We start from the raw sequence: 25,442 nt of genomic DNA, 5'->3' as shown, positions 1-25,442 counted from the left end.
CCATGCTGCACTGCAAGGGGTTTAAATACATTTGTTATTTTTGCATGCAGGTTGAATATTGGCAGAGAGAAATGAGTGAAAGCATTTTATAAACAGCATTATATACTTCCTGTTTATCACGCATTTCACTAATATCTACTGTTAAGCTTGTTTTGTATTTTGTGCTATTAAGGCAAATGTAAAGCACTTTGGGGGTTATCCAATTAGACCCGATGCTGTTACGGCCTATCCAAACAACTGGATATCGCGATTAATAACAGCGATTAATTATCGCGGTATCCAATTAGAGGCCGCTTTGATTGGCCGAAATTTGACCAGTGATCGGCGAAAACACATAGGATCGGGGATAAGTCCCTGATCCCATGTGTTATCAAAGCTCAGCGAGACAATTACAATTGATTATGCTTCGGGTACCTGCAGCACCTGAAGCATACTCCCCGATAAGTGCCAGCATCAGGGGAGGGGCGCGCTGCATCGGCCTAATTGGATAGCTCCTGGCGATACAATTACCCCAGGTCATTGTCCGCGGGTAACTGGATACCCCCTCAGAGTTCTATTAGGAGAAAAGAGCAATATAAATATTATTATTATTCTTTCACAACAAAGTGACACCACTGGTGCCGGACTGGTGGCGGTGGCAGAATGTGTCAGAGGTGTTGTTACACAATATACAGTGGCAAACGCAGGATTTCTAGAGGGGGGTTTCCAAATGCAATCCACAGCCTCCTACTCTGCAGAATACAGTATTACTATGTTACACTATAGATGTTCTATAGTATAGGCTGTATCAAACATTTTTAAATATTATAAATAAGATAAGTTGTCAGGAAAAGGTTAAACATACTCTAATAAATACACAAACATAATAGAACCAGTACTGCACATTCTAAGCACACATTCTCCCACCTCAGGGTAAGGCTCCTGCCTCTTCTTCCTGGTAGCTACTATCTGGTCCATTGCACTGATTGGGGACTGAGGACCGCACACACAGTAAACTTGGTAAAAGAAGCTGCTACCACTGGACATATGCAGCATCTCTACTCTGTCCCTTACACTGCATGATGTGGCAGCAGCTCTAGTAATCGTATCAGGGTGTACTACGATATACCGGAGCTCTGGATCCCGGCGCTGGTATGCAGAGCGCCGGGATCTCGATAGCAGGGATATCGAGTGCCTCCCATCGTATTACATACCATTACTATAGTCCTAATTTGAGCCACTTGCCTTGAGGAGGGGGTTTCTGGGCAACCGGAAACCCCCCTTGTGTTTGCCTATGATATCCCCCATATTTTCAGCTAGTTTCAGATCTGGTGAATGAGAAGACCATGAGATATGGATAACACCACATATCTGGTGAATGAGAAGACCATGAGATATGGATAACACCACATCTGGTGAATGAGAAGACCATGAGAAATGGGTAAACCACATCTGGTGAATGAGAAGACCACGATATATGGATAATACCACATCTGGTGAATCAGAAGACCATGAGATATGGATAACACCACATCTGGTGAATGAGAAGACCATGAGATATGGATAACACCACATCTGGTGAATGAGAAGACCATGAGATATGGATAACTGCACATCTGGCGAATGAGGAGGACATGAGATTACACCAGTGTTATGCTGACAAACCACTGGAAGACACCTCACCCCGTCAGGAAAGCAATGCTGCAATACAGTGTGAAGGCGGACACATGTACCTCTCTGTATCCTGTGGCACATCCATGGCACTCGTACATGCTTCCTTGTTCCCGACTTGCCAAGTCTCATGATAGCACAGCTGGTTCTCTCCTCCGGCAGGGTAGAGAGTTACGAGTGCAGCAGACAAATTTACTGTATTGCTGATGTGCTGGTATATGATGTACCAGCACATCAGTATACTATCTCCACTCAGGGTATGGTAAGTGTGCCGCACCATAGAGATGACCTGAGCCAGCTGCTGAGGTGACATGCGAAGGATCTGTACTACAAATGTGCAGATCTCTGTCGACAGTTGCAGTGCCCCCTAAGCTGCCATTTTGGGGCGGGGAACGGCTGTGTTTCAGAAAAATGGGGGTGTATCGGCCCAGCTTCTGGGCGTGTTGAGGCCAGTGGCTGCATCCTTAAATGCAGCTTCACTAACCCCGGCAGTGTAAATTCCCCGCCATCCTGAGTACGCCTGCGGGTTACTCAGATCGCCAATGGTCACGCAGATGATCCGATGCTGCATCTTTGGACGGAGAAGACGGCAGGAGGCGTCTATTTACACAAGCGGCATTTGCACACTTTCCTACAGCAGCTGCATCCCGTGGCGCATCTGCCGTGTACACTGTGCGTATTTCTGTATCAGGCCCAGAATGCGTTTGATTCATTTTCGCAGTAAGCGCAGTGCGAATTCATGCAAACGGGTGTACGTTCAACTCTGCATCGGCCCCATAATAAACACGACATATACAGAATATATTTATTATTATTAGTAAAGGTCATTGACCTTACTGAAGAAAATAAGATTTTAAACCTACCGGTAAATCTTTTTCTCCTAGTCCGTAAAGGATGCTGGGGACTCCGTAAGGACCATGGGGTATAGACGGGCTCCGCAGGAGACATGGGCACTGTAAGACTTTAGAATGGGTGTGCACTGGCTCCTCCCTCTATGTCCCTCCTCCAGACCTCAGTTAGGACTGTGCCCAGAGGAGACGGACAGTACGAGGAAAGGAGTTTTGTTAATCTAAGGGCGAGATACATACCAGCCCACACCATACATACCGTACAACATGGTATATAATAAACCAGTTAACAGCATGAACAAAACAGTATCAGCCAGAGACTGATCTCAACTGTAACATAACCCTTATGTAAGCAACAACTATATACAAGCCTTGCAGATTTAGTCCGCACTGGGACGGGCGCCCAGCATCCTCTACGGACTAGGAGAAAAAGATTTACCGGTAGGTTTAAAATCTTATTTTCTCTTACGTCCTAGAGGATGCTGGGGACTCTGTAAGGACCATGGGGTTTATACCAAAGTTCCAGGCCAGGCGGTAGAGTGCGGATGACTCTGCAGCACCGATTGAGCAAACATGAGGTCCTCATCAGCCAGCTAGAATTTTGCAAAAGTGTTTCAACCCGACCAAGTAGCTGCTCGGCACAGCTGTAATGCCGAGACGCCTCGGGCAGCCGCCCAAGAAGAGCCCGCCTTCAAAGTGGAATGGGCCTTTACCGAATTTGGAAACGGCAATCCTGCCGTAGAATGAGCCTGCTGAATCGTGTTACAGATCCAGCGAGCAATAGTCTGCTTAGAAGCAGGAGCGCCAACCTTGTTGGCCGCATACAGGACAAATAGTGCAAAAGCTACAGCCGCCTCCACACCGCCCGGCAGCACGAGCGAAAGACGGGCCGCTGGTCAGTGTATTTGGCCTGACCTTTGCCACCACTCCGGCTCCATTGGTGGTCGGTCTCCGTGCAGGGGGATACGGAGCTCTTGGATGCGGCAGCGTCTCGGTGAGGACGGCTGAGTCGGGTTCCCCGTGCACCGCAGCACCGCTCTCCATCCATCGCTGAGGCTCTGGTGTTTAACATCTCACTGGCTAACGGGACAGCACCAGGGAGCAGGAATCGAAAGCTCCTGCCCAGCGACAACAGGTACTTTTATTTTCATTGATTTCAACATTTGCTCACATTGCTCACATTGGCTGAATAAACGCTTCTCAACCCGGGTCACGTGTAACTACCTGTGGGCACTCCACTGTGAGCCATTCGCCTGGTTAATACCCTGCAGTTGCACATTCCAGTGTGTATATATGGTTCTCTGCCCAAACCTGAGACCCCCCGTGATAATATTGGCAATTGAATCCTCATTATATGTCTCCAAGTGCTCCAATCAAACACCAGGTGTTTTGGTAGATCACACTGTTTATTAACATTATTGTGATGTTTTAACATTGTATCACACCCCCGGGAGGTTGTTGTATTGTATTTTATTTGTATTTTTATTAAATGTATCTTACTACATGATTGTTAAGCGCCACTTGGTTTTCTTTGGTATTTTAGGACAAATAGTGCCTCTGTTTTCCTAACCCGAGCCGTCCTGGCTATATACATTTTTAAGGCCTTAACTACATCCAGGGACTTGGAATCCTCCAAGTCACCCGTAGCCACCGGCACCACTATAGGTTGGTTCATTTGGAACGACGAAACCACCTTAGGTAGAAAGTGGGGACGAGTTCTCAACTCCGCTCGATCCACATGGAAAATCAGATATGGGCTCTTGTGAGACAAAGCCGCCAATTCGGACACCCGCCTTGCAGATGCCAAGTCCAATAACATGACCACTTTCCAAGTGAGAAATTTTAATTCAACTGTTTGAAGAGGTCAAACCAGTGTGATTTAAGGAACTGTAACACCACGTTAAGGTCCCACGGTGCCACTGGGGGCACAAAAGGAGGTTGGATGTGCAGCACTCCCTTTACAAAAGTCTGGACTTCTGGGAGAGAAGCCAATTCCTTCTGAAAGAATATAGATAAGGCCGAAATCTGCACCTTAATGGAGCCTAACTTTAGGCCCATATCCACTCCTGTCTGTAGAAAATGGAGAAAACGACCCAGCTGAAAATCTTCCATAGGAGCATTCTTGGCTTCACACCAAGACACATATTTCCTCCAGATATGGTGATAATGCCTCGCCGTTTACTCCTTCCTAGCTTTGATTAGAGTAGGGATGACTTCCACCGGAATACCCTTCCTAGCTAGGATTTGGTGTTCAACCGCCATGCCGTCAAACGTAACCGCGGTAAGTCCTGGAACACGCAGGGCCCCTGTTGTAACAGGTCCTCCCTGAGAGGAAGAGGCCACGGATCTTCTGTGATCATTTCCTGAAGATCTGAATACCAGGCTCTTCGAGGCCAATCTGGAACAATGAGTATTGTCTGCACTCTTGTTCATCTTATGATTCTCAATAGTTTTGAGATGAGTGGAAGAGGAGGGAACACATAGACCGACTGAAACACCTACGGTGTCACTAGGGCGTCCACCGCCACTGCCTGAGGGTCCCTCGACCTGGAACAATACGTCCAAAGCTTTTTGTTGAGGCATGACGCCATCATGTCTATCTGAGGAAGTTCTCAACGACTTGTTACCTCTGCAAAGACTTCTTGATGAAGCCCCCACTCTCCTGGATGGAGATCGTGTCTGCTGAGGAAGTCTGCCTCCCAGTTGTCTACTCCCGGGATGAAGACTGCTGACATGATTTTCCGCCCAGCAAAGAATCCTGGTGGCTTCTGGTGGCTTCTGCCATTGCTGCTCTGCTCCTTGTCCCGCCGCTTCCTGTAGGCCGTTGTATATGGCCCTTAATTCCAGCACATTGATGTGTAGACAAGCCTCCTGGCTTGACCATATTCCCTGAAAATTTCTTCTTTGTGTGACTGCTACCCATCCTCGGAGGCTCGCGTCCGTGGTCACAAGAACCCAATCTTGAATGTCGAACCTGCGACCCACTAGAAGATGAGCACTCTGAAGCCACCACAGGAGAGACACCCTGGCCCTGGGGGACAGGCTTATCCTCCGATGCATGTGTACATGGGACCCTGACCACTTGTCCAGAAGGTCCCACTGAAAAGTTCTCGCATGGAACCTGCCGAACGGAATTGCCTCGTAGGCCGCCACCATCTTTCCCAATACTCGAGTGCATTGATGAACTGACACTCTTTTTGGTTTTAGCAGGTCCTTGACCATGTTCTGGAGTTCCTGGGCTTTTTCCATCGGGAGAAAAACCCTCTTTTTTTCCGTGTCAAGAATCATGCCCAAAAATGTCAGCCGAGTTGTCGGAACCAACTGCGACTTTGGTAGATTTAGAATCCCGCCGTGTTGTTGCAGTACTCTCAGGGAGAGAGACACGCTCTTTAGTAATTGATCTCTTGATCTTGCCTTTATCAGGAGATCGTCCAAGTATGGGATAATTGTGACCCCCTGCTTGTGCAGGATCACCATCATTTCCGCCATCACCTTGGTGAAAATTCTCGGGGTCGTGGAAAGCCCAAACGGCAACGTCTGAAACTGGAAATGACAATCCTGTACAGCGAATCTCAGGTACGCCTGATGAGGAGGAAATATGGGGACATGAAGGTATGCATCCTTTATGTCTAGTGACACCATAAAATCCCCCCTTCCAGGCTGGAGATCACTTCCCGGAGAGATTCCATCTTGAATTTGAACCTCTTCAAATACAGGTTTAGGGATTTTAGATTCAGAATTGGTCTGACCGAGCTGTCCGATTTCGGGACCACAAACAGGGTTGAATAAAACCCTTTTCCCTGTCGCCCTAGGGGAACCTTGATAATCACCTGTTGTTGACACAGTTTCTGTATGGCAGCTGAAACGGTTTCCCTCTCTGGGGGAGAAGCTGGCAAAGCCGATTTGAAAAATCGGCGTGGAGGCACATCTTCGAACTCCAGTTTCTAGCCTTGGGATACAATTTTGATCACCCAAGGATCCAAATCCGATAGAACCCAGACTTGGCTGAAGAGACGAAGACGTGCCCCCACCGGTGCGGACTCCCGCAGCGGAGCCCCAGCGTCATGCGGTGGATTTTGTAGAGGCCGGGGAAGATTTTTGTTCTTGGGAACTAGCCGTAGCTGGTGCTCTTTTTCCTCTACCTTTACCTCTGGCAAGGAAGGAAGAGCCCCGACCGTTTCTGAACTTATGCGACCAAAAGGACTGCATCTGGTATTGAGGTGTTTTCTTTTGCTGTGGGGGAACATAAGGCAAAAAAGAAGACTTACCCGCGGTAGCTGTGGAAACCAGGTCCGCGAGGCCCTCCCCAAATAAAACTTCACCCTTGTAAGGCAAAGCCTCCATATGTCTCTTTGAATCAGCATCACCTGTCCATTGACGGGTCCACAGGGACCTTCTAGCAGAAACTGCCATGGCATTGGCTCTTGAACCCAACAGCCCAATATCTCTCGCAGCCTCTCTAATATATAACGCTGCGTCCTTAATGTGACCCAAGGTCAACAAAATACTATATTTATCTAGGGTGTCAATGTCCGATGACAAGTTATCTACCCATGCTGCAATTTCGCTACCAACCCATGCCGACGCTACTGCAGGCCTGAGTAGGGCTCCCGTATGCGCGTAAATTGATTTTAAGGTAGTTTCCTGCCTGCGATCCGCAGGATCTTTTAGGGCCGCCGTGTCCGGGGACGGTAGCGCCACCTTTTTGGATAAGCGCGTCAAAGCCTTGTCCACCGTGGGCGAGGATTCCCACCATAACCTGTCCTTTGAGGGGAATGGATACGCCATAATAATTCTCTTGGGAACCTGCAGTCTCTTGTCTGGAGTTTCCCAAGCCTTTTCAAATAAAGCGTTCAGCTCATGAGATGGGGGAAATGTTACCTCAGGTTTCTTCCCCTTAAACATGCAGACCCTCGCGTCAGGGACAGAAGGGTCCTCTGTGATATGTAAAACATCTTTTATTGCAATAATCATATATTGAATACTCTTGGCCACTCTTGGGTGTAACCTCGCCTCATCATAGTCGACACTGGAGTCAGAATCCGTGTCGGTATCAGTGTCTGCTACCTGTGAAAAGGGACGTTTATAGGCCCTGTAGGGTCTTGTGACACCGCCAAAGCCATGGACTGACTCCCTGCTTTGTCCTTTGACTCTGCTTTGTCCAATCTCTTATGTAATAAAGTCACATTAGCATTTAACACATTTCACATGTCCAACCAATCCGGTGTCGGCTGTGCCGACGGAGACACCACCACCATCTGCTCTGCATCCTCCCTAGACGAGCCTTCCGCTTCAGACATGTCGACACACACGTACTGACACCCCCACACACACTGGGATCTATGAATATGGGGACAGCCCCCCAATGAGGCCCTTTGGAGAGACAGAGAGAGAGTATGCCAGCACACACCCAGCGCCACTAGACACTGAAAACACAGTCCAAGCCTATACAGCGCTTCTTTGTGTATGATTTGCGCCAAATAAATGTGCCCCCCCTCGTTTTTTATCCCCTGTTACTTGGTTCAGCAGGGGAGAATCCGGGAGCAGCTTCTCTGCAGCATGCTGTGGAGAAAATGGCGCTGGTTAGTGCTGGAGGATCAAGCCCCGCCCCTCTACCGCGGGCTTCGGTCCACGTCAAATTTTTTTATACTGGCGGGGGTTTTATAATATACTGCCTCCGCAGTATCTGAGCCTGGTGCCAGTCTTATTTGAGGTAATTATTGCTGCCCAGGGCGCCCCCCCTGCGCCCTGTACCCTTTGATAAAGCTGAATATTTATCGTATATAAAAACCCTTTGTGAGGTCTAAGAACACTGTACGCTATTTACGTATGAAGTACCGTAAGGGTACGCTCGTTGCGTAACAATCGCTTAGCCGTAGTCGAGACGCTCAAGCGTCACGTTCGCTCACGGCCAAGAGATCACAGGCAGGCACGCTATTGGCTGCTGACTAACGTAATGGTTCACTATAGCGTAACGGACGCTGTATCGGGAGCGGGCTGCTCGAGCGATACAGACGCTCACGAGAATACGCTGTTGGTATCGGGCACACTTATAGGTGAGCGACTACCGTAATGCTACGCTATCAGCGTAGCATACGCTCAAGACCACGAGGAGATCACGAGCGGCGCTGACGCTCACCATGTTAAACCTTTATGTCTAAACTAGAAACAATGTAATATGCTGTAAAACCTTAGTGTAGAGATAGGGTGTAGATGCAACCTAGTGTAACCTTATTAACTTAAAAGCTGTTTGAGCGTCACCGACGCTCTGAGAATACTAGACACTATAAGAAATACACAGATACCTGGGCTTAGGGTCCAACGCCTAAGATATATATATTTTGAATGATATACTTGCAAAAGAATTAATACAAATACAAATCATACACTACAATATAACATAGACTACCTAACCAGATAACTACACAGGAAATACAATACAATTACTACCTAAGGGAAAATAAGAGAGAAAGAGAAGAGAGAGAGAAATGGCTCATAATAACAAGAAGATCAATATAGCTGCGGAGAAACACTTACGCACAAGGGGAAACGATCGCATGCGCCTCGATATCCAGCTCCCGATTATCAGCAATGAGAACCGTTGAAGAGAGTGAACTGGATATGGTCGGCCTGCCTATTTATGCCCCACACACAATACAATTCAATGGTCCCTACAATCTCATTGTTCATTGGACACAGGAATTCGGCTTCGCATTATAACAAAAGGTCATAGGTTGATTCATACAGGTGGGTTGTGACTGCTTCCAACTGTTCAGGTGGGTGGGATACTGAGTTTCCCGCCGCATGACTAAATAGGAACAAATAATAGTAAATGGACATAAACTTCTTATGTCCATAACTATTCGCATGAGCGATTAATCCGCTCCAAACCAACACCGGAATATTGCTATTTAAATACTCTTCCGATGGGTACCAAACACCACTGTATGACCCCTGTTAGACCCTTCGTACAATACAAAGAGGGATCTCTCTGTTCAGGAACATGCTATATTAACTAAACTTTCAGAATCTATCAAAGGGACCATGATCTACAAAATACATTATTATTGAAAATATGTAACGATTGAGTCGCACGCTACGATCACATAAACTCTACCGTAAATACGCATACCGTGCGCCTGCGGGTGCCCGCGACTGTGAGTATGCGCACGCACGGGAGAGCGCACGCATGCGCAGCGCGGACCAGAATGAGGTGCAAATATGGCAGTGTGTATAGAGATATTTTTCTGACTTTGACACCTTGCTGTGCCGTGTGTGTGTGTGTGAGCAATGGCGCGCAGTATGACCGCTGCGCGGTACCTCACTGAAGATCTGAAGTCTTCTGCCGCCTGTGAAGTCTTCTTTCTTCATATACTCACCCGGCTTCTATCTTCCGGCTCTGTGAGGAGGACGGCGGCGCGGCTCCGGGAAGAACAGCGAGGACGACACCTGTGTTCCGACCCTCTGGAGCTAATGGTGTCCAGTAGCCTAAGACGCAGATCCTATCAGTAAAGTAGGTCTGCTTCTCTCCCCTCAGTCCCACGAAGCAGGGAGTCTGTTGCCAGCAGTGCTCCCTGAAAATAAAAAACCTGACAAAAGTCTTTTCAGAGTAACTCAGTAGAGCTCCCCTGCAGTGCACCCAGTCTCCTCTGGGCACAGGATCTAACTGAGGTCTGGAGGAGGGGCATAGAGGGAGGAGCCAGTGCACACCCATTCTAAAGTCTTACAGTGCCCATGTCTCCTGTGGAGCCGTCTATACCCCATGGTCCTTACGGAGTCCCCAGCATCCTCTAGGACATAAGAGAAACAATCTTGTATAACCCAGCTATAGTATATAAACAAACACTGGTATAGCCATTGTATAAAGACACTGACTGCATTCACCACAAAGCCCAAGGTCATTGTTCTAGTAAACCGCTCATCCTTGCAGGAGGCTGCGGAGTAATATATTGTATGCAAAGCCAAGGTAATAAGCCGCGGATAACTGGTGGCCTCCAGATACTAACTGGCAAATTACTTTGCAAAGATGATTAAATGATATTGTTCAAATTGTCAGTGACCTTGACCTTGTAGAGTCACCGAAGTGCTGCAGGCACAATATCTTATGCTGTCATATGCCACCTATCTCCAGTGGAAGAGGTGTCACTTACTGGAGCTTCTTTCATAGCTTTACATTGCTCTGCCCCCTTCCCATGCCGGATGTGAGCTCCCAATGGACATCCTCTACGCTCATATGTTCAGCTCAGGGCAATCTTTAATCCTTCTGGCTCAGCGCTAAAGATTAAAAACCCTAATATAAAAAAAAACAGACGGATGTTAGCCTAATTTCTAAGTTCTGAAAACCCCCCACTAGTTGTATTCTCAGCATGCACCCACTTACACGTATGGAACCTATGCAGAAATAAATAATAGTATTCAATTTGTATTCACTCTTAAAGAGATTGTAAGCTCCTCAGACCAGGAACTTTTCTTTCCTGCTGCGTCTTGTGCTATTCGCATTTAATTAACCCATCCACATTTATTTTTAACACATTTGGGGTTACTTGTGATCAGGCAAGAAAGCGCAAACACATGGGCTTTAAAAAGCTGTTCTAATTCTGTTGACACGCCAAGAGTCAGTTTAGTGCATTGGGACTTCCCCATTTATAAACATTGACAGGATGATATTGTGTCTTCCGCAGTGGAGAACTGAAAAAGATTAGGTGTAATCCAATACAGGAATATCAGAATAAAGAAAAGGCATTGCTGCCGTGGGTACAGTGGCAGCTAAGAGGCGCAGATGTCCTTTAAATAAGATTTCCCTTCAATAGATAAGAGGGGGCAGATGTACTAAGCCTTGGAAGAGTGATAAAGTGGAGAGAGATACACTACCAACCAATCAGCTCCTATGTAAGTCATTTTTCAAACACAGGGCCTCATTCAGGTTGGTTCGCAGTGTGCGATCCAACCGCAAAAAATACGAAAAAGATGCAGGTGCATGTGCAGCACCCATCCTGCGCCCGCATTTTCTGCGAGGGGGCCACAGCAAATGCCAGGTTGACAGGCAGAGGCGGTTTGAGGGGCGGCAAAACACTCTGTTTCCAGACGGAGCATTGCGGAGACAGCGACGTAGAAACGGGGGCAGTGACGGGGGAAGCGGTGGGCGTGATGGGGGCGTGATCGTGGCAGCTGCATGATGTATGCAGCCACCGTGATCGGAAACATGGCGGCGGGCCTCCCATCGGCGCTGCTAAGCTGCACCGGCAGGAGGCAACCTTAATTTCTGCTAGCAAGCAGAAATTGCTATGTGATCACAATTTCTGCTAGTTGAAGGGGGCGGGGTGGTCAGCATGCTGGGCGGCCTTGTCCTGTGATGGCCGGTCCCCAGCATGCTAACAAAAGGATTGCTAATTAGCAGAATTTGCAATCCTTACTGAATTAGGCCCACAGCTTGTAACATGACAGGAGCAGAACGGCTGGATTGTTTTCCTCTCTAACTCTCCCCAATTTTTGGTAAATCTCCCCCTTAGTCACAATGCACCTTTATTTTTATTTGCCGTTCACGGGCTGCATTCCATGTGTCGTCACACTGTCAAATCATCCTTTCCCTTCTATCTTACCACCCTGTCCTTCCCCATTCACCCTACCCAACCTCCTCCCTCCATTCAAGCTTTTTTATTACCACTTCAAGCCACCCTATTACCAATTTAACTCCTACACACCCCATTCTCCTCCTGCTACCTGCCTGGCTGGCTAAGCTTTATGTGCCATTAACTCTTATTATCTCTCATTATTCCACGCCTCTAGAACGTAACCTCTTGCCTGAAGTCTTCTCCATCTTTATCTGCGGTCTCAATTGCCCTGGTCTAGTCCATCATGTTTTATATGCTGATTTATGTTCTGTAATCTATTCTATTAATTGCATCTGAACACTTAGTAATCTGTATCCACATTCATGATATTCTACTTTCTGTTTTCAAGTAAGTCATTTCTGTACAGCTTTGTCTGCAGCTAGTGCAACTGTGGCACCCTAAGGATAAGCAATGGTGACGATCCAATGCACTAATAAAGAGAAGTGGTACTGTGCAGTGGATTATAAAACAAGCGTGTATACCGTTCTATAGGAAGAGTAAATGCAAATGATATTTATCTATAAGTCAGGCCTGGCCAACCTGTGGCTCTCCAGCTGCTGTGAAACTACACATCCCATCATGCACTGCCACAGTTTTAGCATTTCCTAATAGCAAAAGTGTAGAAGGGCATGCTGGGACTTGTAGTTTCACAACATCTGGAGAGCCACAGGTTGGCCGGGCCTGCTATAAGTCATCTCTACAGTGACTGGACTCATGCAGAAGTTACAGGTCCAGTTTAAGAAAATTCCAAGTTAAATTAAAATCTGAGGGTCAACTAGTGAAAGGAAAAATGTGTTGACCCGACGCGTTTCATAAATAAATTTGTCGACTTTTGTAGATTTGCAGGTTCAGATGGTAAAATGCATGCTGAGAAGAGTAATACAAAAGGTGATTGCTAAGTAACGCTATAGTCAATATAGGACCAATGCCTTCATGATTTCCAACATTCACATTTGCTCAATTTAACGTTATTTATGTTGTATAAATCGTGAATATTGCTTGCACTATCATATAAATTAATTTCCCAATTGCTCCTTGGTAGGTGAGAAAAGTGTCTTACCAATTCTGAGTTTAAACAGTTGCGTTCTATAGAGCTTGTTGGTTCAAATACCCCAACATGAAATGAAATGCCTCCACTTGGTAAAGTACTGTCAACGCTTCTCCACTTCTCTCCATTGTGATTATATCTAGAAGATAGATTGTGTTTTGCTATATTATTTTTAAACCCCCCAAGCCTTCGAAGTGAATAATAGCTTCTATTAGAAGTACAGGACGATCGAGGTCCAAAGTGCGCAACCTCCAAAGAGGTGAAAAAGTCCTTTTTGTGGCAAAGAAAAGGTCCCGAACTTGGTAACTAGGAATGAAACAGTCTTAGCCTACAAATATAAAGGGGAATTTTCAAGACCTGCATTTTGTGAATGAGGTTTTCAGGAATAGAACAATGTGATAGAAGGCAGATCAGAGGAAGGGGGAAAGAAAGGAGGGTCTGTGTTAAAATAACAAAAACATAAACACACAGTGATTTCCTGGGAGGTAGAATTCAAGGTAATAGCTAGTGAGTCATGTAGGCAACACAGTGTTGCAGAATGGACCAATCTTCAATGCTACACTGTGACAAAAGCGACGGTATTGTGGGCGCCTTATGCAACACAAAGAAAGGTTCATGTGTATTTTTATTTAATGTATTTCCAGTTTATCTAGAGGTACCCGGAATGGATGGGGGAAGACGGAAATAACTGCAGCACAGAGATGGTCCTTAACACAATGATATGGCGGGGGAATATTTTACAGATTTCAATCATTTGTAAGGCACAGTTACTAGAGCAGAAAAAGCCCAGAGCCCTAACAAGAACCAGGCCGTACATAAAAGACTAGGCGCAAAACGAGATGGCTAGGAACAACAGAGGCACAGTGTGTCCACATTTACCATTGTCAGCTACATTAGGGAATTTGACTTGTTATGGTTTTAAATTGAGCTCGGAATATTGACTAGATGCCCGTAGCTGTAGTCACAAATGCTGCTACTTCCGTCACTCTGCACCTAGAACAAAGGCCATTCAGTCGTCTATTGAGCAAGGGCCGACCCAGGAATTCATCACGGTGCACAATACATGAATATGCTGCTCAGCTGCTATGTAAAATCAATTTTACAACACTACCAAGACAATATAGTGGTTTTCCTTTCAGGCTCCCCGTTGAGCACTATGAAAAAGCAAGATGTACAATCGCTTTCTTAGTGGCCACTGCAGATAGTAGTCAGTTTAAGGAAGCAATGTTTATGGTAGTCAGTATTACTGTCCCACAGAACTGGGGCCATGGACTCAGTATGGAGTTTGTATGTCCTCTCCCCTGATTGATGTCAGTGCATTAGTGTAATAGAGAACACTGTATGGGGATTGATGTGAATGATGAATTATTCTCTGTAAAGTGTTGCAGAATAAGCTATCCTGGCCGGGATCCTGGCTGCAGAATGCCGGCTGGGGGGAACGAGCGCAACTAGTCCCCTTGCGGGCTCGCTGCAGGCTCGGTGGCGACCTGCACTTGCCACAGGTTCTATTCCCACTTTATGAGTGTCGTAGACACCCATGAGTGGGAATAGTCTTTGCTAGGTGGCATGCCGACTGTCGGGATTAGGGGGGTGTTGGATGTAGGTGTCGATAATGTGACAGGCGGTCTCCTGATATCACAATATAAAGGTTAATCATACAAAGAGACAGGGAAGGGGTCATTCCGAGTTGATCGCTCGCTGCCGATTTTCGCAACACAGCGATCAGGTAAATAAATGGCAAAACTGTGCATGCGTATGCGCCGCAATGCGCACACGCGTCGTACGGGTGCAAAGAGCATCGTTGTTGTGCACTGGATCTAGTGAAGATTCCATTCGCACAGCCAATCGCAAGGAGATTGACAGGAAGAGGGCGTTTATGGGTGTCACCTGACCATATTCTGGGAGTGTTTGGAAACTTGCAGGTGTGTCCAGGCGTTTGCAGTGTGGGTGTCTGACGTCAATTCCGGGACCTCCGTTGCTGGATTGATTGCACAGGATAAGTAACTTCAGGGCTGGTCTGGTTTTGCACAAAATGTTTTTGTACCGCTCGGCTGCACAGGCGTTCGCTCACTTGCAAAGCGAAAATACACTCCCCAGTGGGCGGCGACTATGTTTTTGCACGGCTGCTAAAAGTAGCTAGCGAGCGATCAACTCGGAATGACCCCCAGTGTGCTATAAAGAATGCTGAGTAAAGAATGCAGGGATATCCAAGGGGAAAAAAAATAGATCAACAATGACTTTATCCTCTATTTCTATAGCATTAACATATTACACAACACTCTGTAAGCAGACAAATGTATTCAGGCCAACAGTCCCTGCCCTAGTGAAGCTTGCAAGCCGCTTTCTCTACAACAGGCACACCAGTACACACCCGGGACAATTTAGACGGGAGCCAATTAACCTAATAACTTGAATTTAGACAAGGGAGGCATCCAGAGGAATCCGTCACTGAAATACTAGGTCCATGCATTCTGGTCAGAACCTGATTTAACAATATTAACTATATCACTCATTCCATGCCTCCCAACAAGACCTTACACCAGTGGGTCCCAAATATTTTTGAATCACGACGCCCTAGAGTAATCAGAATTGTTTTCACGGCACCCCTAGGCCAAAAGTTTCTTATTGAGAAATTTAGAAAGAAATATTAAATTAAGTAAATTGTGTTTTTATGTCATCCTTAGGCTCAGTTATGAGGTGAGGTACAAGATTTGCTTCTGTTTGTCCACATATCTAATGATCGACAGCCTCCAGCACTGGTTTTGTCTATTACACTGACCATAAGTAATATGAATTGGTCCTGGACCACCAATCCCAGGCACCCCTGCAAGTGCCCCGCGGCACCCCGGTTACACCCTTTAGATCAGAGTGTGTTTTGTAAATGGATCTTGGGATTGCGTACCAACCATGCAACTGAGACTTCTAGCAACACCAGTAAGTATCCCAGGTTATAACATACTTGCCTACCCTCCCGGAATGGCCGGAGGCTCCCGAAAATCAATTGTCCCTCCCGCCCCCTCCGGAAAGGTGGGCAAGTCTACAGCTTTCCCAGGCAGCCCCCCGCAACCCTCGGCTCCCACAGCAGAGAACAAGTGGGTCCGAGGGGGATATGATAACGCGTTTCGCACTGAATTGCATCATCATATCTCCGCCCCCAGCTATACAGTGCCAGTTTTCTCGACACTGTCCAGCAGGAGACCAGGGCCACGATGACGCAATCGCGCTGCCACGCCCCTGAACTGTCCACTTCCCCTGCAGTTCATGCTCACAGACTGCCCCAATTGCCGCCGGCCACACTCCCATTAGCCTACCACACTGCCATCTCCCGAAGGAGGGTGCAACAAGGTAGACACGTATGGGTTATAATGGTGGGCTACGCAGAAATCTGTATGATTTTAGATGGATCTCTCGCACCAAGTATTGTACTGGTATAAATGCATGCTAACAGCAATGGCAGCTACTTCCACAAGCGGACAGATCGGGGTGTTGTGACCTCATACATCCAAGAGTTTCACATTTATTCCTGAGCAAGCAATGCGACTGAATGAGAGCAGCCCTGAATCAGACCCTCTGCTATTATTATTATTATAATAAATGTCACTGATTTATTACCGTTGTTTCTAGTTGCGTAAAGGGCAACTCTTTCTTTTTTTTTATTTTGCTATTTTATGTTTATTGCAATGCACAAAACCAAGAGAAAAATGGTAATTAGACAAGCATTGTAGATACAAAACCTGAGTAAATAAACGGGCAATGAAAACAGTAGTATGAGGGAGGCATCAGAGGCAACTCTACTTTCTCAGTGGTTAAATGTGCGAAATACAACTTAAGCTGCTTATTCTGCAAATGCCACCACATCCTGTAAGCATTATTATATACACTTTCTAATCTATATAGTGCGTACCTGCCCTGCAGTTCCTATTATCTTTTGGGGGGGCGACCCTCGTGAGTTTATCCTCACTGTTCAAATTCGATGACACCAACAAAGAATGCAACAGAGGAGGGCGGCTGGAAGCAGAGGAGGGCGGCTGGAAGCAGAGGGGAGCGGCTGGAGGCAGAGGAAGGCGGCTGGAAGCAGAGGAAGGCGGCTGGAGGCAGAGGAGGGCGGCTGGAGGCAGAGGAGGGCGGCTGGAAGCAGAGGAGGGCGGCTGGAGGCAGAGGAGGGCGGCTGGAGGCAGAGGAGGGCGGCTGGAGGCAGAGGAGGGTGGCTGGAAGCAGAGGAGGGCGGCTGGAAGCAGAGGAGGGCGGCTGGAAGCAGAGGAAGGCAGCTGGAAGCAGAGGAAGGCGGCTGGAGGCAGAGGAAGGCGGCTGGAGGCAGAGGAAGGCGGCTGGAGGCAGAGGAGGGTGGCTGGAAGGAGAGGAGGGCGAAGCAGAGAAAGGCGGCTGGAAGCAGAGGAGGGCGGCTGGAAGCAGAGGAGGGCGACTGGAGGCAGAGGAGGGCGACTGGAGGCAGAGGAGGGCGACTGGAGGCAGAGGAAGGCGGCTGGAGGCAGAGGAAGGCGGCTGGAAGCAGAGGAGGGCGGCTGGAAGCAGAGGAGGGCGGCTGGAAGCAGAGGAGGGCGGCTGGAAGCAGAGGAAGGCGGCTGGAGGCAGAGGAAGGCGGCTGGAGGCAGAGGAAGGCGGCTGGAAGCAGAGAAGGGTGGCTGGAAGCAGAGGAGGGCGAAGCAGAGGAGGGCGGCTGGAAGCAGAGGAGGGTGGCAGGAAGCAGAGGAGGGCAGCTGGAAGCAGAGGAGGGAGGCTGGAAGCAGAGGAGGGCGAAGCAGAGGAAGGCGGCTGGAAGCAGAGGGGGGCGGCTGGAAGCAGAGGGGGGCGGCTGGAAGCAGAGGGGGGCGGCTGGAAGCAGAGGGCTCGCTCTGGCAGGAGATGTCACAAATATACTGTGCTGCATATACAAAGAACATGCTTATAGTTGGGATAAGGGCTATGCTTGTCAATTCACCTTTGGTGATGGAGCTTCCCTTTAAAGCAGTGGTTCCCCAACTTTTTTGAATCATGTCGCTCTAGAGTATCAGTGTTTTCTTCACGGCACCCCCGGGCCAAAAGCTTCTTACTGAGAAAAAAATATTAAATGAAGTAAATTGTGTTTGTATGTCATCATTAGATTCAGTTACATGGTGAGGGGCCGGCTTTGCTTCTGTTTGTCCACATGTTTTATGATTGACAGTCACCAGCACCGGTTTTGCCTATTACACTAACCATAAATAATTTGAACTGGTTCCGGATCACCAACCCTGGGCACCCCTGCAAGTGCCCCGAGACACCCAGTTTGGGCACCACTGCTGTAACGTATAACCGCTGCCTATGCATACAGCCCTTTCAGAAACTGCAGCGTCCCTACATCTGCAGGATTGCAGTAGTTTTTGGAGGGATGTGCTTTGATTTATATGGTCGAATTACGTATAGTTATAGTGTAGGTATCCGGCAGCTACTTACTGGAAAAAGAAGGATTCTCCCCCCCCTTTACACAATAAAATCTGGAAACTTGGGACCATTAAGAAAATGCCAGCATACCTTACCTGAATAACAACTCACACATTTACCCAAACTCTGTATCTTAGTCATCGCTCCAAGATGGTCATTCCGAGTTGATAGCTCGCTAGCAGTTTTTAGCAGCCGTGCAAACGCTATGCCGCCTCCCACTGGTAGTGTATTTTAGCTTAGCAGAAGTGCAAACGAAAGGATCACAGAGCGGCTACAAAGTTTTTTTCTGCAGTTTTAGAGTAGCTCAAAACCTACTCAGCGCTTGCAATGACTTCAGACTGTTCAGTACCTGTTTTGACGTCACAGCCACGCCTGCGTTTTTTCTGGCACACCTGCATTTTTTTGAACACTCCCTGAAAACGGTCAGTTGACACCCAGAAACGCCCACTTCATGTCAATCACTCTGCGGCTTCGCTAGACCTTGTGTGAAACTACATCGTTCGTTCTAATAGTACGTCGCGCGCGCGCATTGCACCGCATGCGCAGAAGTGCCTTTTTTTGCATCATCGCTGCACAGCGAACAAATGCAGCTAATGAACAACTCGGAATGACCACCCAAATCCACAAACCAGCAGCGATCTTTCAAACCTTCTTTAGTAGCTGCTGAATAGAATGTGCGCGCTGTGACGGTGTTCTATCTCTGCGCTGCGTTTATCTCACACAGGTTTGATGGGATCCTCAGGCTGGGTCCCAGCACCCTCTCTTCCCTCCCCTCCTTCCTATAATAAGAGTTACTTCTTGCCTTGCAGGCAGTGTCTCATTATGCCACGCGTAGGGGCTTACTGTATGTCACTGCGTTCTGACTAATCTTACTAAGTAGTATGTGACGGTTATTTTGTAACCGCTGCTTCTGCGCCTGCATTCAATGCCCGTCACGATCTGTACAGGGATATTTGTAGTCCAAAATAAAGTGGTCACAACAAAAACAGGATAGAGAACAAAAATTATATTTTTGATGCTTCCGTAAGCTACCCAATTTTAGTTGTAATCTCCTCCTTCCCTGCCCATTGTGACAGAAAATAAGCACTTTTTATTATTATTATTATTATTATTATGTTAGTTATGTAGTGCACACGTATTCTGCCTTTACAGAGAGTATTTTTCCACTCACACCAGTCCCGTGGAGCTTACAATCTATGTGCCTGCTTCATGTTTGTACGTAAAGCAAAAAGGCAAGCAACTGGGTAAAACCGTGTTGCACTGCAAGTGCAAGCTGTTCATCATTTGTGTGTTACATGCAAAAGCAGGCAGTATTCACTCTGCACAGAAAAATATAACCCACCCAAACCTAAATCTCTCTGCACATGTTACATCTTCCCCACACATTGGGCCTAATTCAAGGTTGATTGCAAAACAAACGTTTCCTCTAATGGACAAAAAAAAACATGTGCACTGCAGGTGGGGCCGATATAACATGTGCAGAGAGAGTTAGATTTCGGTGGGTTATTTTGTTTCTGTGCAGGGTAAATACTGGCTGCTTTATTTTCTACACTGCAATTTAGATTTCAGTTTATACACACCTCACCCAAATCTAACTCTCTCTGCGCGTTATATCTGCCCCCCCTGCAGTGCACATGGTTTTGCCCATTAGAGAAAAATGTTGTTTTGTAATCAACCTTGAATTAGGCCCCTAGTGCAACATGGTTTTGCCCAGTTGCTTGCCTTTTAACTTTGCTTACAAATATGAATCAGGCCCTATGTTCCGTATTATATACACAGCCAAACCAGGATCAGAAGCCACACAAACACAGGTCCTAGGGCCTTGGAGGGCATTGAACACAAGACCTCGGTGATGTGAGGTAATATTGCTACCCATTGTCTAGAATATCTGGAAATCTGAAAATGTAGCCGCATTCCATTATAGACTTGAGATGTGGGTGTGCACCTTGAAATACACTTGGAAGAACAATAACACCCACTTGCAAGTAATGATAAGCTGCGCAAACCCCATGCTTTATACAGCTGAACTAAGAAACCGTGATCTCAGGACAACCAACCTCAGAAATGTCAGTAGTTCTCCATACAGTACCTCCCAACTTTCTAAAGGTATGAGGCAGTGGCGTCACAAGGCGGGTGCGGGGGGTGCGGCCCGCACCCGGGTGTGACACCTGGAGGGGGTGACACCAAATGTCAGCTCCTCCGCAGTGACAGGAGCCAGGTGCTGCAGTGTGAAATTCCGTTACAGCACCCGGCTCCTGTCATAGCAGAGGAGCCGACAGCACACTGAGACCGTCTCTGGGGGAAGCCCAGCATCTCCGGAGATGCTGGGCACGCCCCCAGAGTGACGATCCCGGTATCCCCGCGAAGCCACGCCCCCTAGCTGTAAGGCCACGCCCCCTTTTTGCCGCGATCGCGGCAGTACATCAGGGGTGCGCACCGGGTGTCACCACACCTGGTGACGCCTCTGGTATGAGGCGGGATAGAGACATGTGCCAAAGGCGTGTGCCCAAAATTAGAGGGCAGGGCCTCACAGCTAGGGGGGCATGGCCTTGCAGGAACAGTACAAAAGGTCGACAGGGTCGTCGCGAAAATGGGGTCGTCGTGAAAATGGTCGACATAAACAGGTGGACAACTTTTTTTTTTTTTTGGGGGGAGGGGGGGGGGGTTAGCTGTGTGGATAGTTTTGTCATCTGGGACCCCCGATTGTAGAAAGGCATCCCCTCACGGGTCTCACTTCGCTCGTCCTGCTTCGGGATCGGTGGCTCGCCACAAGGTTTATAACCAACTCTATGCCCCGACATGGATAGAGAAGGTATGAAAAAGGCCAAATCCATGTAACATTTTTTTTAAAACCTGTGATTACCTTTTTTTATGTCGACCATTTTCACGTCTACCTTTTGACCCTGACGACATTTTGTACTGTTTACCTTTTTAATGTCGACATTTTGACCCTGTCGTCCTAGACACTGTCTATCATCTGGATATCCACTCGATCGGTTATTGATGAAACTTGTTGCGGCTAAGTGTGAAATGGGCGGCGTTTATGTCACAGTTGGTAGTGAACGTGTCCTTGTGACAGACATACCGCAAGGCACTGCTGATCCCGCACATGTATGGCTGGTGCTGTATGCAATGTTTTAGGACATATAAAAATATTAGAAAGACAAACAGTACACATAACTGGTGGCCTGGTCTCTGTACTGCATTCAGCATGATGTTTCTAGTTCTACTCAGCAAGCTTGCCTGTACGCAGTGGGTGCCCATTTGCGCCGCGATCTGCCAAGTTTTACAACTGTTTATTGCTTGCGTTCCCTACTCATCTCGGTACACACAGATGCTAAACATGCCGCGTCTGCCAATCTGACAGAATCCCTGGAGACTTAACCCTTCAAGATCATACCCAAGTATGGAAATAAGTTGCGGTCACAGAAACATAGAATCTGACGGCAGATAAGAACCACTTGGCCCATCTAGTCTGCCCTGAGCACATGTTTATACTTACACAGGAGGGTTAATCTTTGTTGGAGGCCAATTAACCTACCAGTATATTTTTGGATTGTAGGAGGAAACTGGAGCACCAGGAGGAAACCCATGTAAGCACGGGGAGAATATACAAACTCCACACAGAGCATTGTGGGAGTTGAACCCATGACCGCAATGCTGTGAGGCAGTAATGGTAGCCATTACACTGTCCGTACTGCCTGTGGTCAGCTGGAGGAGCTCTTCGAACCGCTGGGGGGGTGGTACAGATACTCGCCTCTTCCAACCCACCAAACCTCTGGTGAAACGAGTCCTAATTGAACCTATGTAATAGCAGGTGACTCCCAGACTTAGAGGAGACCGAGTATTCTCTCTCGTCATTCTAATCCCAGTTTGAACAATGCATTATGGGAAGAGACACATACACTCCCTACCGTGTGTGCACAAATCTTGTTCACTTGAGCTCAAAGGAGCGGAGCATGATCAACTGTGTCTTGAAAGAGATTCTTTGTATTCTTAAGGGTGAGATGAATCAGTCGAGTCATTATAAAAGCTTACACTGAGAATTTCCATGTTCTCTCGCTATGTAACTTGGACGAAGAGAGAAACTTGAAGCTGAATCCAGAAACCAGAGACTCATAATGATAGCAACTTGGGGGAGGATCCTGGATAGCATTAGGCATCAATGGAACTCGTAGGGCCGTGGGTGGTGATATCGTCTTGCACAGAGTCATCAGAGGAGAGCTTTATTCATTTAATGAAGAACTTTTTGCTCACTCCTACAGAAATAAATCAATGACTGCATTAAAAAAAGACAGCAAATGGGGGTTATTTCTCTAAAAGGATGGTGGGCTTACAGCAGTGCGTGGTGCATGCCCCAGCAATCATCATATATCTTGGGGGCACCCTATTCTGCTCTGCACATTGGCCTTGGAAGCTCATTCACCCCTTCCCTGGCTTCATGAGGACCGGCCACTAGGGTGGGGGTGTGGTATAGAAGTTCTACAACATTTAGATAGACAGACAGTCAATAGGTTGACCCCATATAAATCGACATGCATTAGGTCGACAGGGTCAACAAGTTGACATGGAAAAGGTAGACAGTAGAAAAAGTTGACAGATACAAAAGATCAACATGGAAATGGGTGACACAAAAAAAAAAGGTCGACAAGTTTTTTGGGTGTCATTTTCTATGTTTCATCATGTGTCACCAGAATTATTGCAAATATATACCCTCAAGGGCGCACTTTACTCGCCGCGCTTCAGGCAAGGCTACTATTCCCAATCGTAGTCCACGTGGATGGCAAATCAAGCAAAAGTTGAACAATATGTGAAAATCACCCAAAACTTGTGTCAATCATTGTCAAGTCAACCTTTTGAACCTGTCAAACTTAAGCACAGTCCACTTCTGACCATCTTGAACTACCATGTTGAACTAATGCATGTCGAGAGGGGACAGGTACCCTTGGCCAAAATTTGCACCACCCATGGCTGCTGCCTGCTTTTTAACCTGTCTGCTACATAACATGTTACTAAGTTATGACATTTTTAATCAATCTTCAAAAATGGCTGTGGTTTGGTGGGAATTCCAAAATCTGGCAATAAATTGACTTCTAACCGTTCTTGTTTCTCTTACCACTAAACAACCCACATTGAGAGGCGGGCCAACCCTGGCTCGTGTCTATTTTGCCCAACATTACCTTCTCACAATCCATTTCCTTTTTATTCCCAGGCTGGCCAGGCCTTTCCCTTTATCCCTCCCTCTAACCTGCGCCACCATTTATTTACAATATGAAGCAGTATAAAAAATACAGGGGTAGGGGCAGGGGGTGCATGGCTGCCTTCTAGTTCTATACCTAACCCTCACCCCTCCCAAAACGGACTCGGTCGCGCTAGAGCCAACGCACAGCCTTGATCGTTCACCAGGCCTATGTGGCCCACAGTTTTCTATAAACTCATTCATGGACCACCACCGAGGGCTGGTGCGTTTGTCTCAGGCTTACAATTGTGCATGATAAACTGACACCATATTACTATAAGATGGCGATTTAACAGATTTAACCATGGAGTCTTCCTGGCCAGATAAAACAATATGATGCTCATCACATTATGGATACATTTAGAAAACTTCTCCACTAATCTTAAACTACAGGGCAGAGTAGGTGATAACAGTTCGGGCACTGTGCCATGTCTCCTCTCCGAAAATAATAGTCGGAACGGGTTGACATGTGACCTATGAACCATATACAATTATTTTATCTACTTTTCAAGCTAGGAAAGTGAAGGAAAGAAACAGGTAAGGTGTCTTCTCAGCTGGAAGCTTTTCATGGAATCAATAATATCTAGCCGGGCTGTTGCAGCAAGCTGGTGTACTTCATTACATTGCACTGCAATAGGAGGTAATATCGGGGTATATACGATATCCCGGCAGACAGGATGCCGGCTGTCAGTATACTAACAGCGCCATCGGCCTGCCGGGATACCGTCAGCGAGTCCCCTCAACCGAGTGTGAATATCGGGCGGGTGTTGGAATGACGGCTGTCGAGATTCCGGCGTCTGTAACCTCACTGCATCCCGTAATAACAATGGGCAATTCATTTTTTACAGTAGTATGATACATATAAATGTAATGTAGCACTGGACATTTCCAAATGTACCACAACACTTTACAATTCATAATTCTGTACACAGACGGCTTCTGCATATCTACTTCATCTAAGTGTCCCAAGTACCATTTTCCACATTGGGGATCGATAATACAGAGGTTACAGAGGTTAGCATTATTGCAAAGGTCCCACCATTCTTCCATAGCTACAGATTTGGCAAATATGCATACACCGAATGTGCAATGGTACTAGAAAAAGGGGATATATCAGAGAGGTCTTTAAAAACCCAAAACTCTAAGGGGTATATTTACTGAAGTGCAGGTTTTTAGAAGTTGAGATGTTTCCCATGGCAACCAATCAGATTCTATTTATTTTCTTCTCGAAGGCATTAGATAAATGATTAGTGGAATCTGATTGGTTGCTGCAAGCAACATCTCCACTTCCAAAACACCAGCACGTTAGTAACTATACCCCTAATTCTGCCTCCAGATTTGAGGTGTACCCCAGCAGTTCTGTACTATGACCCCACCCCCCAATTCAGCTGTAAGCAATGAGAGATTTGGCTCAGCTGTGATAGGGCCAGCCTCTCCCTTACCCCAATCTAGTGGGACTCTGCACATGTTACATCTGCCCCACCTGCAGTGCAACATGATTTTGCCCAGTTGCTAACTTTTTTTGGTTTGCAAACAACCCTGAATAACCCCCATAGTGCACAACCTTGTCTTCAACACGCAAAACGATGAGGTAGGGTGGGAAGGTAGGGTGGTCACCTTATCTA

At 47.1% G+C, this 25,442-nt stretch overlaps 1 protein-coding gene across 13 annotated transcripts in view; it reads right to left on the bottom strand.

The window, feature by feature from the left end:
* Window positions 1–25,442, bottom strand: part of PTPRF (protein tyrosine phosphatase receptor type F) — a 1,358,330-nt gene that overhangs the window by 987,287 nt on the left and 345,601 nt on the right. The window contains exon 3 of one of the 13 annotated variants that reach the window (XM_063939338.1): window positions 18,097–18,207. The exons of the other annotated variants lie outside the window; for them this stretch is intronic. The gene's annotated coding sequence lies outside the window, so the exon portion shown is untranslated. The remainder of the gene's footprint in view (window positions 1–18,096; window positions 18,208–25,442) is intronic. 13 annotated transcript variants of the gene reach the window in all.

Source organism: Pseudophryne corroboree, chromosome 9 (genome assembly GCF_028390025.1).
Source record: "Pseudophryne corroboree isolate aPseCor3 chromosome 9, aPseCor3.hap2, whole genome shotgun sequence".
In the NCBI taxonomy this organism is placed as follows: domain Eukaryota; kingdom Metazoa; phylum Chordata; class Amphibia; order Anura; family Myobatrachidae; genus Pseudophryne; species Pseudophryne corroboree.
This window is presented reverse-complemented; position numbering and strand designations above follow the sequence as displayed.